Raw genomic sequence first — 13,444 nt, 5'->3', positions numbered from 1 at the left:
ATTTAGGCAAGAGCGACACTCTGTGACCAATTGTGAAATTGCATTATGAACCTGTATGTTTCTTTAATAAGACTTACAAAAGTTGTGTTATTTGCACCCCTTGAATCTGGGAGCCGACTGGGAGAAAAAAAAATGATCAAAGAGCTGCATCATCCATAATAAAACAGGATCCAGGGCAGCCAAGAAAAAAAAGGACATTCTGAGTATCCAAATAAATTAGATTTTCTATGTTATTGTTTTAGAAAGTTGTATAGGCTTAAACAAAATAAACCATCAGAAAACTATATAAACCTCTTTATTAAAATGATGATTCAGATTGTAATGCATTTGGTTGTCCTATTATTCCATTGTCCCTTAATATAGCATATTATTTCTTTATTGAGGACTTTTCTTTTCATTCAATTTAATGTCATGTGCATATCATGCTTTCATTATGTTGGTCCCACTTGCCACTTACAGGATGTGTTCACTTTTAGAGCAGCACACAAACTTGTATATTCAGAATTGTGTATCATTTGTTATCAGGTTCAGTGAAACACTATCAATGACCTTTTTTTTATATGACATTCAATGTTGTGGTCACATTTACAAAACTAATGCTTGATCCATTTAAACACGAGTCAATATTTGAATACACAAATAAATAGTCCATTACAAGAGTTTTACTCCTAATTTGTATGATGGATCTACTGCTCTTAACATTCCCGAGCTCAAAGTTCATCTTTTTATGTGCTCTCCAAATGTGTGTAGTAACAGTAATAAAACATATAGAAGCAAAGCAGACATTCTATGTATTTACACAATAAGGATAATATGAGTGAACATTTTACAAAAACCATCTTATCTAACAAAGTTATAAATACATAATACAAGAAAAATTAAACCATTAGAGATAGTCCACATAACTCAAATATTTACTCGCCAGCAAATGCTAGTTCATGTGAGAAGCATAAGGCTTCATGTACAAATTTTAAAAAGTGGCAAAAAAATAATGCAAATTATATGAAATGTTGCTTTCATTTGACAATACCAGTTACTCAAAATACTGTATTCTGTGCATGTCAGAAAAAAAGTCGTTCCTAGTTTACTAACAATATAGTTAAGAAAACCACCCTTCATTTATTTTAATTGTGCATTAATAAAAAGGAAATATACATTTATATTGTAGATGCATGTATGTATGTATTTACATTATTTTACACCCATACTTTATACTGTCCTTATTACATTATATACCATATTAGTTTCCACAAACATATCACTTTAATCACTAAAAACCACAATAACATTTACGATGCTGTTCAGACATTTATATGATCCATAAAATATGTCTTTGTATAACACATAACTTTTTGTACTGAAAGGTTAAAGTCCTACACTCATTACATCGCTTTGAGGCTTTTCAAAGAAATAACTCAATGAGAATCAGGGTCTGGATGTAAGGGCAGCTTTTGGAAGGTGCTAAATATTGTAGTCTTATTATCATGTGCTCACATTAACGGAGGTCTGAGGATCCCGGTTGTTAGGTAAACTGCTTATTACCATATGATTTGCATAGGCGTATGTCTGAGGTATGTTAAAATGTAAGGGTCCGTTATTTTTAAGGAAAATGACAGGACATCATTGCGCTTTTGGGTATATGCGTTATGGATATGTTAAGTTGAGATAAAGCAACATTAAAAATGAGCAACCCTCTGAGGCTCTATCCCACCATTCTTAAAGCTGCAGTTCAGGCTCCCGTTTTTTTTTTTTTTAGTTTTTTTTTTTTACTTCAATAGTTTCATGTGGGCAATCTCTACTTACCTAAAAAACTGCATAGCTGCCGGTCAATTTGTTCTCCGTCTATTTTTAGGCAAAGTTTGGCGACATCTTTAAATATGGGGAATGTAAATCGCTGCTATAGGAACAAGCATGCTTGTTAAAATAGAATACAAGAAAATTGGTCTTTCAAAGTTGTTGTTTTTAAACAGAAAATGCTAAAAGTGTTTTTTCTTACTACAGAACTGATTTATTAAAAAAACACACATGCAGGATATTGAATAAACTGCAGCTTTAAATGTTACTCCAACAAATACCTGAATGTGATTAACATCTTCTCTGAATATGTCCATTAAGTTAGTCTGACTTTTTTGCTTCTTCTCCTCTCTCCTTTGTTTATTCTCCCTTTTGACTCTGCTCTACAGTCAGTCCTCGGTTATCCAACTGAATCCGTTCTGGAAGTAGCGTTGGATAGTGAAACCGTTATAAAGTGAGTCCCATGTTAATCTGTGGCGGTGAGCGTTGGAAAACGCATTCATGCATTGGATACCGCATTTGCGGTGTCCAAAAACAGCCCACAGGGTTGCATTGTAAAGCGGTGGATATGCCATTCGTTGTAAAGTGAAACGTTGGATAGCGAGGACTACCTTGTATCTCTTGTTTCTCTGTAATTATATCTGTGCCCTTTCTGACACTTGCCATCTTTTGTCTCCATAGTCGTTTTTTTTTTACTTTGTATTTTTATTTCTTTTGTAAAACAACAACAGATAACATTGCAGAATTTTGAAATATGCATATAACATCATCAGACCTGCTATACTCATTAAAACACACAGAAACTGATAACCTTCCTGGGGCTGCCAGCCACAAACCAACATAGTCTAGAGATCCAGATCCTGTCCTACAAAACCTGGTTCATAGTCTGTTTTTTTTATTTAAAAAAAAATATATTATTTAACAGCAGTGATTCCTACTGTGCGGCATTGAACCCCTCCAGTTTGTTGGCTTTCTGGAAAATGTCCAAGGTACTTGGCAATTCTAACGCTCTTCCTCAGGAAACCTCCATCAAAAGCAAATGCTAGTTTCCTGTGTAAACCTATGAAACTTCTCTTATACTGTAGCTCTGCTACCCATTGGCATTGAGCATAAACATAAAATCACATGTAAATGCCATGTAGTCTTTTGCTAAGGAGCACGTTTTCCCTATTGTAACATTTAATCCAAAAACAAGAGATTACATTTCTCTCATTTGTAAACTGCTATAGTGCAGGATTTTGTCTACCTATTCAAGTGGTGAGACAGTATCAGAGGTGTATATATTTCTGTAGTCATCACAAAATAATAAAAAAAATTACAATCTGCAAGAAATATTGTCTTTTGTAGCTGCTATTTGATAACAAAGCTCAGTATCCTCCAGCACAATGCAATCGGTTTGTGAATATTATGAACATAATTAGTTCCCCATAAAGTTCTCTCCAACTTTAGAATGTTAACACAGAAGATGGCAAACTGCACTACATTATTAATGGTGATTTTTATTATATCCCTACAGTATAGGGAGGTCCTCTCAACTTAATATAAAACATTATATGCAAGAAAAAAAACTTCAATCCACCACTCATTCAGAAAAGCTTGTTAACGATTTTTATTAAAAACCATATATATATAAAATATATATATGAAAGAAGTTTAAGTAGAAAAACATATACAGTATAAATATTTTTGACCACACATCTGAAAACAGTTATCAAGAATTGCTGCTTGACCAAGCACCTTAAAATATTGATCACAGATAATCGCACCTTAGATATTGAAAATACTCAAAAGGGTAGAATACTGTTCATATATAGATAAATTAACTCTAACGTTTTTTGCACAGGTGGAGCTGATTGCAACCAGTGTATATACACCCCATATAGGTAGTTCAAAACATACATTCCTCATCTATTAGTTGCTATAGCCACTATCAATACAACTATTAATACACTTAAGCCAGAAAGATACGAAATGTATGCAACAAAATATAAACCAGTACAAGACTGTAGTTTGGAGAAGTGCGCTACTATTGTTGAAAATACAGACTGCTCTGGCGTTACTTCCCTTGTGTACGGTGCATCACTGAGCACTCGATTCCACGTACAGTATATACAGATTTGCTCATTCAAATAGGAAGGAAAAAAGCTTTTATTGTCATATGTCGCAACATATACTGTAGGCCGATCAAAGAATCTTTAGGTCTCTGGGGGATGTGTGAAATGACTCCCAGAAGTGCAGAGTGCTTAGTACAGGTACTTTAATCTTCATACTTGATGCTTGGTACTGAATACTTAGGCCTCGACCAGGTTGGCGCTTAGTGGGCGGGTGCGCTCACGCTGGCCGCGATGAAACACATTGAGGCAATGTGTGTGGCCAGCGAGCAAGCGCCTACTCGGCGCTTAGCTTCTTGCAAAGCAAGCAAATTTGAATTTGCTGCTTGCAAGCGCGTCACGTGAGCGGTTCGCCAATGAGGGCGAACCAGCTCCTTGACGTTGTGGCCGCGCCCCCAGGCGAGCACGCACCTAAACAGCCACATATCGCCCGGCCGATTAAGGCACAGTGCCCGAGCGCCAGCGCACTCACTCCCTGCCTGGCCGCAGCCTTAGTCCTCATCCCCAGTGATCACCACATCAGCGTGCGCGGCACGAACAAAGAGCCGACGCTCTACGGGGCCAGCCACAGTGCAGAGGGGGAAAGTGGAGATAAATAGAAGGGGAATGATACACATAGATCCCCTTGCCGGGGAATGTGATATAAGAAGTATATGCTGGTTCTTCAGAGATAAATACATGAGTACACACGTGATTTTATTTCATAGTGTCCACATTGCGACATGGCACAAACGTCATATTCCTCCAGCAATTCGCTATCGGTTCCAATTAATTTAAATGAGGGCCCCCGAAGCACTAGTATGCCTTCCCTGACAACCATGGCCTGTGCTTCCCAGGGACAAGTAGAAAAAAAGGCAGTGCACTGCCTAGAGAAACAGGAGGAGGCTCACGGAAGCCAAAAAATATTTATTTCAATAAAAAGATCAGACAAAGCCCCCCATAGTTACAGCAGGTGTATCACCTACGCATTTCGGGCTCTATGCCCTTTCTCAAGACACCTTGAGAAATGGCATAGAGCCCGAAATGCGTAGGTGGTACACCTGCTGTAGCTATGGGGGGCTTTGTCTGATAGTTTTATTGAAAAACATATTTATTTGCTTCCGTGAGCCTCCTCCTGTTTCTCTAGGCAGTGCACTGGCTTTTTTTCTACTTGTCCCTGTTCTCTGCCTTGGTGGACTGCACGCTACTAAACTACTGCTGTGGACTACTCCTGTAGATCCTGGAATTCAACAGTGAGTTACATTTGTGGGTTGCTATACCCTTATTTCTCACTGTATGGGACAATGGTTGTACTGTTTATTGGTGCCTTATGGCATTAGGTACTAGTCCCCTAACCCTATTAGGGTAACTTTATTATATACCACAGTTTATTGGGAGTGGTCCTGTTGCAGACGCTTAAATGTTTAAAGGACTCGTTTATTCTGATGCACTGGCGTTCTACACATCTATACCTGTGCTTCCCAAGACTACATCTCCGGGCATGCAGCTCGGCGTCAACCTGCCTCAGCTGAGCGTCGTAGTATCCATGGTCGCCGCGGCATAGCAAGATCCAGGAGCTGTGAGAGGCGGCAGGGCACGGTAACTAGCTGCAAACACTTTGATCCACACACCGCGTCTCCTTTTTTTTGGCTCGTTCACGCGACAGCAGCGGGTTCCCAGTCCCCTGAGTGTGTGCCGTTTGCAGGCGAAGGGACGGTTGGGAAAAGGCGGACGATTTCAATTTAAGCGAGGGAACGGCTGAGCTGCAGGGACATGGCTGACGGATCTTGCAGCCCCCGTTGCATATCCCGGCCACCGTTGAGGAGTCGTTCACTTTTTCCCATGGGCCCCCACTCTCCACCAATCCCCACGGCCGAGGAGGAGATCTCGGGGGAGCCGGGGCACAGAAGAGTGTGTGTGTCTGTGTCGCTGCTTTACTCCTCTCTAGTGACTCCTGCTGGCAGCTGGCAACACTGATGGCCTCATCTATCAGCAGTGACGTCACTTCCGTCACCACTGACTTCCGCATCAATCAACTGCATTCACTGCCAGGGAATTTTGCTCATGTGGTAGGTGCCGCTAAAGAAGTTTCACTTCAAAAAAATATGAAGGTTGTTATCTGACTTCATACATAAAATACATCATTTGTTGTTTGAAAATATTTTTGACGCTTCCTTCATGTTGAATACCGGATTAATAAAATTTAAATAAAAACTGAAAATGTTGTTTTCTTTGTTTCATTTATAACTAGTATTACTCAATAAACATTATTACTGTGATAGTATATATAATAGACATACTGTGGAAATATTACCTACAGTGTATACAAAGAAACATTTGTGTTGTGCCAAATACATTTCTGAGTTCTTCATTCTACACTAACACTTCTTATAGTCTTTTTAGGGTTCATGAAAAATGGAACTTGGTGGAAGATGTTGATGCACGTTTAATTGATTTTGTTTGAACACAAAGATATTTTAATAAGTACATACCATGAACATGTTGATGTCTGAGGGACAAAACAGGTGATTTTTTGTTTTATATAGCTGGCCCAGATGGAGACATTTCATCTTAGTGCATAGGTGCACACATATCATGTGGCAATTTTGAGCCAAAAAAGCCATTTGCGATGCCTTATACATAGACCCAATTGTATAGAAACATATCCTACATAATCAGTGTAATTATTTTAAGGTTTTGTTGAATTCGAGCCGTTTTGCTCATGAATGGCACAGTTTGGAAACACAAACTTAAAAGCAAACACCATGAGCTTAATGAAATAAAGCTATGTATGTGTCATCAATATGATGTACCCTCAGCCTACCATGCAGTAGAGAGATACATTTGTACACGTTTGGTATTAGACAGTTGATTCCAGATTGACTCACATTAAAAAAACAGATTAAACGTCATAAAATGTGATGATAACTTACTCAAGTTTTCTACCTATAGATCTGTAAAGGTAAACAAATGTAATCTTAACAAATAACGCATACATTTTTGGTACTCTATACACTCAATGTTTGCACTATTTCATGTGTTTCCATGGACTTGTAAAGTGTTATTTCATGGCAGTGCGTATTTTATTTATTTATTTATAAAATGTTTTAAAAGGAAGTAAAACAAAACACAAAACCCCAGCAAGCTCTTTTGCCTCTCGTTTTCAAGTATGTCCTGGACACACAGTTATGATGACAAATACATTGTTACAAATACATGGTTACATTAAGTGAACAGGGTTATACATTATATATAAAGACATTGCATGAACAGTTTAAAATATTTTATATTTTGGGCGTATGAATCAGTTACAAACAATGTGAGACAGCTTTAGTTTAGAAAGAACTTAGACTGGTGGCTGCTTTGTGAGTCTCAGGCAGATTGTTCCAGGTGGGAGGTGCTCGGTAAGAGAAGGAGGAGCGGCTGGATACTTTGTACCTTGGGACGCAAACAATCGTTTGGAGTCAGATCTCAGATGATAAGTGCTGCATGTGGTAGGGGTGAGGAGCTTGTTCAGGTAGGTGGGTAGCTTGCCCAAAAAGTTTTTGAAGGCAAGACAGGAAAGATGAACTTTCGCCTAGACGCCAGTGATGACCAATCTAGTTCTTTGTGCATTTCGCAGTAATGTGTGTTGTAGTTACATTGGAGGACAAAGCGGCATATTGAATTGTAGATGGTGTCTAGTTTGCAAAGGTGTGTTTGGGGTGCTGTGCATATTCTATCTCCGCATAGTCTATTCAGTAATTGGCATTAGCATCTGCTGTGCGATTCACTTTCTGACCAGTGGGCTTAGGGAGGATTTGTTCCTATAAAGTACACCTAGTTTGGCAGAGGTTTTTGATGTCGGTATAAATGTGCAACCCAAATGTTAAATGGGAGTCAAACCATATGCCCAGATATTTAAAACTTTAATTTATAGCTATTATCAATAGCTTCAGGTAAAAAGTCAGGCAAAAACCCCTCTGAGATAAGTCAAGCCCAACATTGCAATATTACTGCATCGCTAAACATCTTCATTTGCAACAAATGTGAGAATGAAGGGGTAGATCAACAGAACTCCATTCATTTTTACTTACTAACGCGATGTTCACTAAATAGGGAACACATGTTATTTTTCTTCTTAGTAACAGGGATCCTCAAAGCTAATGATATGCTAAAATCACGTGTTAGCAAAACAAACATCGATATATTACCTAGATAAACGGGGATTATCGCAGTGCTAAGATGCGTTACAAAATACACTGCACATGCGAATTGGGAAAGAGTGTTATTAGCGCATGTCAGTTAATGCCTCACTATGTATTAGCGTGCGTGTAACACTGCGCCCATGAGCATGTAACAATTTTAAATAAATACACATGCCCAACTGCAAACCTCAGCCATTTTAAACTGCTACACAGTAGAGATGGCTCACCAAACTTCTACCTTCATTGATGGGGCTGCTTTTGTTGCTGGTAGAATAAGAAGACTTATGTAGCAGGTTACTTCCATTACCTCAGTAGGGAGCCGGTTCCGTGGCTCGGGAGGATCGGGGGAAGTTGTGGCGGCCATCTTGCAGTTGGCATTGCATGTTATTATGGACTGTGTGTAGCGCGGTGGCCATGTTGTGGTTGGCACCGCCAGAAGGGGAGGTCCTGTAGACTAGGATTTCCTCCACGGGACTGGAGGCAGCGAGGCAGTCCTAACAGAGCTGTGGAAGGTGGAGGTAGTGTCCAGGGAGCAGTCAGCTTCCTGGACTAGGCCAGAACTTTATCCCGTAGGCCCCAGGCAGTCCCCTCACTGTAACTAAGTATGTGAAGGATTGACAACATCATAGGGATTACACTGTAGCAAGATACCTCAGCGGAGCCAGACAACAGACTGTGTGTGAGTTATTCCGGCTGGAGGCAGCACTGCGTGGTGGCCCGGGCATGGGGGGCTTGGTGTCGGAGACTCCGCAGCATGGGACCTGACCACCCCCTATCTTGGAAGCATCCCCCTGGTTACAGGCCTGTACCAGGAAGGAAGACGTACACCAACGATACACGAGGGTAGCGCTGCCCTACACTAAAAATTTGGGACAAGGGAGGCTCTGATGGACACAGGTTTGCAGGTGCCCAGGGTACCCTAAGTATTGGGGGGAGACAAGTACCAATATTATTGTACTGTTACTGTGTTATTGTTATTGCTGTGTTGCATATTATTCTCTTTGCCTTACTGTGGGATCACAATAAAGAAGTATTACATAACCTGTGTGAGTGTGATTTCTGGGGTATAGAGTATAGGTATACCGGTTCCCATGAGGAGCTATCCCGCCAACACTGGGATCTCATGGGTTGAGGTGCTGCACCCATTCACCCCAGGCTCCCCACTTGTGGAGGCTTAGCCACATGTATGCCAACAGGTAGCACCGTAGCGCATAACGCCTGCAATTTCCCTTAAGGGTAGGGAAGAGGTGTTACACTTACATTTAATTACAAGGAGCTGGAGATCTTAATAGTAGGTGAAGCTACCTGGTACATGACACTACAGTACATTTATAATACACTAGCTATCAATCACATGTATGTATCTCACTTTAGACACAAACTAGAACATCAAAATAAACATTACTGTCTTATTTGCAGTGCACACACACATTTATGTGAGGAGTACTTAGCCAAATAACATATGTTGCATGTTTACATGTGTGCCCTCAGAAGATTATAAAACACTTTAGTCCATTCCTTTCACATCGCAGTAAGGGGTCAATCAGTATAAAGTGACTGTGCCTATTTCAGTACCCTGAATCTGCTCACTAATCACAATAACACTACTATAAGCAGTGCTTGACAAATCACCCAAAAATCTACTCGCCGAACCAAAAAATCTACTCGCCACCTAGTCCCGCCCCAACCCCGCCTCTAGTCCCACCCCCAACCCCGCCTCTAATCCCACCCCCAGACCCGCATTTAAAAAAACCATAAATGAAATAAATTGAATAAATTCCTAGTAAGAACATTCGTTTTTGACATAAGTTTATTTATTGTATTACATTATACTACAATTAGTCCTTGTGTGTGTGTGTATAAATGTCGAATCTAGAAAAAAAAGCCAGATGTGAAGGACTAGTTTCCTGCACCCCTTAACTAGTGCCTGGATGCCCCCGCTTTACAATATTTAAAGCAGCAATCCCGCCTGGGATCTTACCTGATCCGCAGACCCTCAATGTCCAGGTACCTCATTCCCGCAATGTTATGGAGAGTGAGACAGAGAGAGGGTGAGACAGAGAGAGGGTGAGACAGAGAGAGGGTGAGACAGAGAGAGGGTGAGACAGAGAGAGGGTGAGACAGAGAGAGGGTAAGACAGAGAGAGGGTGAGACAGAGAGAGGGTGAGACAGAGAGAGGGTGAGACAGACGGAGAGAGAGGGTGAGAGAGACGGAGAGAGAGGGTGAGAGAGACGGAGAGAGAGGGTGAGAGAGACGGAGAGAGAGGGTGAGAGAGACGGAGAGAGAGGGTGAGAGAGACGGAGAGAGAGGGTGAGACGGAGTGAGAGAGAGGGTGAGACGGAGAGAGAGTGTGAGACGGAGAGAGAGTGTGAGACGGAGAGAGAGTGTGAGACGGAGAGAGGGTGTGAGACGGAGAGAGGGTGTGAGACGGAGAGAGGGTGAGAGACGGAGAGAGGGTGAGAGACGGAGAGAGGGTGAGAGACGGAGAGAGGGTGAGAGACGGAGAGAGGGTGAGAGACGGAGAGAGGGTGAGAGACGGAGAGAGGGTGACTGTGGGGGGATGGGTTGACTGGGTGGGGTGATTGGGGGGATGGGTTGACTGGGTGGGGTGATTGGGGGTGTGGGGTGACTCGGTGGGGTGATTGGGGGGGTGGGGTGACTCGGTGGGGTGATTGGGGGGGTGGGGTGACTGACTGGTTGATTGGGTGGGGTGACGGGGTGTCTGACTGGGTGGGGATTACTGACTGTCTGACTGGGTGGGGTGACTGGGTGACTTGGCGACTGGGCAGGGGGTGGGATGACTGACATTTTACTGACTGGGTGGGGGGTATGACTGACTGGGTGGGGGGGGGTATGACTGATTGGGTCGGGGGGGGTATGACTGACTGGGTGGGGGGGGTATGACTGACTGGGTGTGGGGGGGGTATGACTGACTGGGTGGGGGGGTATTACTGACTTTATGACTGACTGGGTGGGGGGGTGACTTACTGACTGAGTGGATGGGTGACTGAGTGGGTGGGTGACTGACTGGGTGGGTGGGTAGGTGACTGACTGGGTGGGTGACTGACTGGGTGGGTGGTGGGTGACTGACTGGGTGAGTGGGTAGGTGACTGACTGGGTGGGTGGTGGGTAGGTGACTGACTGGGTGGGTGGTGGGTGGGTGACTGACTGGGTGGGTGAATGGGTGGGTGGTTAGGTGACTGACTGACTGGGTGGGTGGGTAGGTGACTGACTGACTTTGGTAGGTGACTGACTGGGTGGGTAGGTGACTGACTGACTGGGTGGGGGGATGACTGGCTGGGTAGGTAGGTGGGTAGGTAGGTGACTAACTGACTGGGTGGGTGGGTGGGTAGGTGACTGACTTTGGTAGGTGACTGGGTGGGTAGGTGACTGACTGACTGGATGGGTGACTGACTGGGTAGGTAGGTGACTGACTGGGTGGGCGACTGACTGCCTGGGAGCATTTAGCCCCCCCCCCCCCCAGCCTGTCTCTCTCTTCTCCCCCCCCCCCCCGTCTCTCTCTCAGTCCTCTCCCCACTCCAGCCTGTCTCTCTCTCTGCTCTCTCCCCAGTCCAGCCTGTCTCCCCCTTGCATCTCTATTCACCCCCCCTCCTCCCCCAACTCCGTTCACCCCCCCTCTTACCTCCGTTCACCCCCCCCCCCCTTACCTCCGTTCACCCCCCCCTTACCTCCATTCACCCCCCCCCCTTACCTCCGTTCACTCCACCCTTGCATCACCGTTCACCTCTCCTGCACATCGCCCGCCCCGCGCGGCCTAAACGGGAGGCCGCAGCAAGAGCGGAGCGAGGCGCCTGCTGCAGGGGGGAATAGATCTGGGACCCGGCAGCCCGACATGGCGCTGGTGGCACCGAGTGTAAGTGTGCGTCCCCTCCCCCCCGGTACCTGCTCGGGCCCGGCCCACCGCAGCCTCCCGGTCCGGCAGAGGGTGGTGTGCGTCCCCTCCCCCCCGGTACCTGCTCGGGCCCGGCCCACTGCAGCCTCCCGGTCCGGCAGAGGGTGGTGTGCATCCCCTCCCCCCCGGTACCTGCTCGGTCCCGGCCCACTGCAGCCTCCCGGAATAGCCGCCGCAGCTCTGCAGGGGATGGTGTAAGTGAGCGTCCCCCCTTCCCCCGGTACCTGATCGGGCCCGGCACACCGCAGCCTCCCGTGATATAGCAGCCCCAGCTCTCACACACAGACACCACACACACCACACACACCACACACACCACACACAGACACTACAAGAAACGGAGCCGGGAGTCCCACTCACCAGAGGTATGTGGGTATCTGGGCCTGCGGGCGACATCGAGGTCTGCGGGTGACATCTGGGGGCATTGGGGGGAAAATTTAGTATGTGGGGGCATGCGGGGGACATCCGCATGGGAAACGTGGCCGGACGGGGACGCGCTGGATCCAGCAGTCAACTTTGCTTGCGCGCGCGCGCTGGGGACGGGAGTGAGAGCCCCTGGCAGCAAGCGGGGATCGTGAGCAGGGGAGGGGGGAGAGAGAGGCTGACCCAGAGCTGCCAGCCGGTCCTCTTCCCCACGTCAGACCAATCAGGGAGAGGAATTTTTTATTTATTTAAAAAAAAAATTGAAAATTTTGGCGCGAGCAGGGGAATTAATAGAGCCGCAGCACGGATCGCCAGTGGCCTAAATCCACTCGCAACGGGCGAGTTGTTATCATTATTTGTCGAGCACTGACTATAAGCAATACTTCAAGAGCCTCATTTTCTCAAAAAGTTGTATTTTAAGCTGATTACTCATCTTGTGAAAAGGGAAATAACGACCCAGTGTGCAAAGCACTTATCTCCTAAAATTCAACATCACCAACCTGTTTATAACCTTACGGTTCACTCAAGAATCTTGTTGCTCACCCCACTGCTTAAACCTATTGACCTGTGTCCCTCAAATCATCATCCTGTATAAATTAATTCCACACTTACAATGTGATACAGACAGCGTATGTTATTGGCCAGACAGGCTGCGTCCATGGCTGTAGAGCCCCAAGTTGAGAAGGTGGTTGAGGTACCCATGGTGACCCTATACAGTACCTCACAGAGGTCACTGATGAACCTGAGAAGCCAGCTGAACCTGTGGCTCTCCCCAGTCTACCCCACCTGCTGCTCCACCAGTCTACCCTACAGGCAGCTCAAGTAGCTACCCCCCTAGCCGCTCTGGCTGCAGCAAGAAGACAGGCAATATTGGGCTCCAATTCTGCACTGATGTTGTATCAGCTGATGAGTAGAGAGATCTTCTTGACATGCAGCGGCAGGTATTTGGAGCTATTGCTCTTATTAACACGAGGGCTAGGAGAAGGGACCAAGAAAAGTGACCACAGGAGCAGGCATTACATCATCATGGGCGATT

At 44.8% G+C, this 13,444-nt stretch overlaps 1 protein-coding gene across 2 annotated transcripts in view; it reads right to left on the bottom strand.

The window, feature by feature from the left end:
* LOC142495890 (protocadherin alpha-C2-like) overlaps positions 1 to 13,444 on the bottom strand; it is a 215,841-nt gene that overhangs the window by 190,798 nt on the left and 11,599 nt on the right. The window lies entirely within an intron of this gene.

This window comes from Ascaphus truei, chromosome 5 (assembly GCF_040206685.1).
Source record: "Ascaphus truei isolate aAscTru1 chromosome 5, aAscTru1.hap1, whole genome shotgun sequence".
Classification (NCBI taxonomy): Eukaryota; Metazoa; Chordata; class Amphibia; order Anura; family Ascaphidae; genus Ascaphus; species Ascaphus truei.
This window is presented reverse-complemented; position numbering and strand designations above follow the sequence as displayed.